Here is a 4,660-nt window from a genome sequence, read left to right as displayed (position 1 = left end):
ATAGTCTATTCCCTCCTCCTGATTGTACCCTTGGGCTACAAGCCTAGCTTTATTTCTAGTGATAATTCCATTTTCATCCAATTTGTTTCTATACACCCATCTTGTGCCAATGACTGGATGATCACTAGGTCTAGGCACTAGCCTCCACACCTTGTTCCTTTCGAATTGACTCAACTCTTCTTGCATAGCCATCAACCAATATTCATCATTTTCGGCTTCCTTGATAGATTTTGGTTCTAATTCGGATAGGAACGCCAAGTTGTTACTCACACTACGATAGTATGATCTAGTTCTTACTGGCGATGTGGCATCACCTAAGATTTGGGATTCAGGATGATCTACCAATATTCTCCTATCCTTAGGTATTGAGTCATCATCTTCATTCTCTAATTCCTCACTAGGTAATGTATTACTTGTAGATGCATGGGGAGGAGCATTTGTCTTAGGTAAGAGATGTTCAATAGGTTCATCCTCATCATGTGGCATTTCTTGAGGTGTTGGCTCTCTCTAATCAAATGTAACATGCATGGATTCTTCTACAACTAGGGTTTTTCTATTAAATACTCTATATGCCTTACTATGTGTAGAATACCCTAAGAATATGCTATCATCCGACTTCTTATCAAATTTGTGTAGATTATCTTTAATGTTCAAGATATAGCATTTACAACCAAACATTCTAAAATAGCTTATATTTGGTTTCAAGTTTTTCCAAAGCTCATAAGTTTTCTTAGAAATTGGCCTTATATATACCCTATTTATGATATCGCCCAAAAGTATCTAGGGAGATCATTTTCATGCAACATAGTTCTAGCCATTTCTTGGAGGGTTCGGTTCTTTCTTTCTACAACCCCATTTTGTTGAGGTGTCCTAAGTGCCGAAAAGTTGTGTTTGATGCCATGTTCATTACAGTAAGTGTCAAAGAGTACATTTTTAAATTCCGTTCCATGGTCACTTCTAATGTAAGATATGGCAATACCTTTTTCATTTTGAATTTGATTACACAACTTAAGAAAATTTTCATAGGTTTCATCTTTATGTGCTAAAAATACGACCTATGTAAATCGTGAGTAGTCATCCACGATGATAAACATGTACCTCTTTCCACTTAAGCTACTTGTCTTCATTGGTCCAAAAAGATCCATATGAAGTAGTTGAAGGGGTTGAAATCATATTTTTAGGAGCAAATGAGCTCTTCAATTGTTTGCCTAATTGACAAGTTCTACAAATGTGATCTTTGGTGTATTTGAACTTAGGCAATCCTCTAATAATGTCTTTTGAGGAGAGGGTTGAAATGAGATCCATTCCGGCATGACCCAACCTCCTATGCTACAACCAAGAATCTTCACTAATGGCATTAAGACAAGTCACATTTTGGAGTCTAAGATCATCTAGTCCAATAGTGTAAATGTTATTGTCTCTAGAACCTATGAATTTCACTTTTTCATCTATCTTATTTTTAACAATGCATTTGTCAGGGTTGAAGACTACTTCAAAACCATTGTCACACAATTGACTAATGCTAATAAGATTATGGGACAAGCCATCAACATAAAGTACATCATGTATGGGAGAGGTAGAGTTACATATGGTGCCTTCTCCTTTGACCTTTCCTTTCTTATCATCTCCAAAGGTAATGTCTCCACCATCCTTGAGTGATAGGGATGCGAATTGAGTGAGGTCTCCTGTCATGTGTCTAGAGCATCCACTATCAAGGTACCATGTGTTCTTCTTGTTATGGCTTTTCAGGCATACCTACATATGAATAGGCAAGTGAGATCCTTTAGGTACCCAAATCTTTCTAATCTTGCTAAGTTCATTTGTTTTCACTTTGGAGTTCAATTTGATTTTATCTTGTTTAGCATACATGCAATCAACTTTATAATTTCCTTCTAGACCACAATAAAAATAAGTTTTGGTACCACTAGAAGAAGCCTTTACAAAATTGTTTTTATAGTTTGATATTGTAGTATTCCATTTATGTCCAAGTCCACTTTTATCATGTGACATTCTTTGAATATTAACAAGCCTATCCAATTTCAATGAACTATGTTCAAATTTTTCAAAAAGTTTCTTTAGTTCATCATATTCATAAGACAGTTTACTATTTTCATGCTTTAGCTTGTTGTTTTCAATAGATAGTTCTTGTCGATTTTCATTTAAGATTTTGATGGTAGCATTTAAATCATGAATTTCAACTTTATATTTTTCATTTTCATCATCTAAAAATTCATGGTCTTTCTTTAACCAACCAAATTCTTTTGTCATGTTAGAGAGAGAATTTTCAAGTGATGCATTTTTATCAAATTCAATCTCAAGTTCATCATGTGCATTTTGCAAGGAATCTAGAACTTCTTTTAAAACAATGACATCATTTAAAGTATTTAGCTCTTGATTGTCGTTTGTTGAGGCCATGAAGCAAACGCTTTTTGCTATCAAGCAATCTTCTCCATCATTTTGTTCGCCTTCACTTTCAATTTCCTCATCCCATGTGGCGGTCATTCCTTTCTTGCATTCTCTTCTCTTGAAGCGATTATTTGAGGTAGGCTCATTGTTGAGTGGACAATTCGGGCAAATGTGTCCAAGCTTCTTGCAACCGTAGCATCGGGGTTGAGAAGATCCGTCACTGAGCTCTTCTTTCTTCTTGAATGGAGGATTGGTTCTTCTATTTTTCATGCCTCCCATATTCCTTTGCAAAAACTTGATCCTTCTTGTTAGGAGGGCAACTTCATCTTCCATGTCTTCCTTTGCCTCTTCGTTATCACCTACATTACAAGCAAAAGCAATACCTTTTCCTTTTTCAATTTCGGGTGCTTTTGTTTTGAAGATCATCTCATGGGTTATCAAGGACCCTATTAGTTCATCTAGGTTCAATGTATTCATGTCCTTGGCTTCGGTGATTGCGGAGGTTTTGGATTCCCATGACAAAGGTAGGGATCTAAGGATTTTGGTCACTAAATCTCTATTTGAAAATTATTTTCCAAGTCCCCTTAGTCCATTTACAAGGTTAGTGAATCTAGTGTACATGTCGGCAATAGTTTCATCGGGTGTCATTTGAAAGAGTTCATATTGCCTAAATAGATGGTTCATTTTAGATTCTTTAACTTGGTTGGTTCCCTCATGGGTGACTTCTAAGGTGTCCCAAATTTCCTTAGCCGAATTCAAATTTGACACTCTATTGAATTCACCGGGTGACAAAGCACAAATTAGGGAATTCATGGCTTTGGCATTGTAATTTGAGGCTTGTTGTTCGGTTTCGGTCCAATCATTTAGATTTCTAGTGGGTAATGTATATTCATTATTAATGGCTCTCCACATTTGGTAATCTTGGGTTAAAAAGATTTTTATTTTGGTTTTCCAAAATCCATAATTTGTTCCATCAAAATAGGGTGGCCTAGTGTTTGAGTAACCTTCATGGTGTTGAGGATAGTTTGTCATTTTTAAAATCTTTTCTCTAGACCGGTTAGGGTTTTTAAATAAATTAAAGACGAGGCTCTGATACCAATTGAAATAAACAAGAGGGGGGTGAATTGATTTTAACACTAAATTTATGCCTTTTGAAATTTTAAGTATTGAACCTAATTTGAATTTTCTTCTCTTGATTAGATTTTGGTTAGTTTAAATGAGATCAACACAAATAGAAATACCAAACCAAAATTAAGAATGAAAGTGCAAGAAAAAGAAAGAACACACCGATATATAGTGGTTCGGGCAAAGCCCTACTCCACTCTTCTTAAGATCGTCCTTAAGGTTTTCCACTATGTGAGACCTCCACGATGCCCGGCTCCGAGGCGATTACACTTCCAAGGGATATTAAATGAGGATGCCCTTACACCTTTACACCGACTCTCCTTCTTCGCAGAGTTCTAAGCGAAACTTCCTAGGGTATTAAAATAGGATGCCCTAGCCACCTTTACAAGAAATAGAAGATGAATAGATTGGCTTCTCTTGAAAGCTTGATGCACTTTGTAGTCCCTTGATTGCTCTTCAATAGTGGTTGCTAGTGAAAGCTTTAAATCCCAACTCAATAGATTTGCAAGTGCAAGGCAAGTTTGGGAGAAAACAATTCTTAAGCTCAAATGGATTGCAAGTTTGTTTGAATGCTTAAGGAGGTTTTCAAAATGATTCAAGAGTGGAGAAATAATGCTCTTGAATGAGTATATATAGCTTCTCATGAAAATATGACCGTTTGGAATAAAAGAAATCAAAAACCAATTTTTTAATTCAAAACCAACGGCTCTTTTCTCAGCTGTCGCGACGTTCTCGGAGCTCCGAGACAAATTCTTGGAGTTCCGAGAGAACGACCAGAAGAAGAAAAATTCTACTGGACCATTTCTCGGAGTTCCGAGAAAATGACCAGAAGTGAAAAATACTACTGGACCATTTCTCGGAGCTCCGAGAAAAATCTCGGAGTTCCGAGAAGCCTAAAATCAGCAGACTTTTTATAATTTTTGTTGCTATTTGTTTTTGGGCTTTTGGAACTCAATTTCTAAGATAATTTGGAATGTTATGAGGGTCCCAACATTTTGGTCCACCACATAACCATTCACTAAACCATTTAAGTTCTTAAGTGTTTTTGAAAACTATTTTAAAACACTTTTCCTTGACTTAGAAATCTAAAGAGAAAAGATGTACATTGAGTTCTAGGTAAACCTCAACT

Source organism: Tasmannia lanceolata, unplaced genomic scaffold (genome assembly GCF_043159265.1).
Source record: "Tasmannia lanceolata isolate RefF3 unplaced genomic scaffold, GAP_Taslan_0.1 ptg000035l, whole genome shotgun sequence".
Lineage (NCBI taxonomy): Eukaryota > Viridiplantae > Streptophyta > Magnoliopsida > Canellales > Winteraceae > Tasmannia > Tasmannia lanceolata.
The sequence above is the reverse complement of the archived record's forward strand: the minus strand, read 5'-3'. Positions refer to the sequence as shown.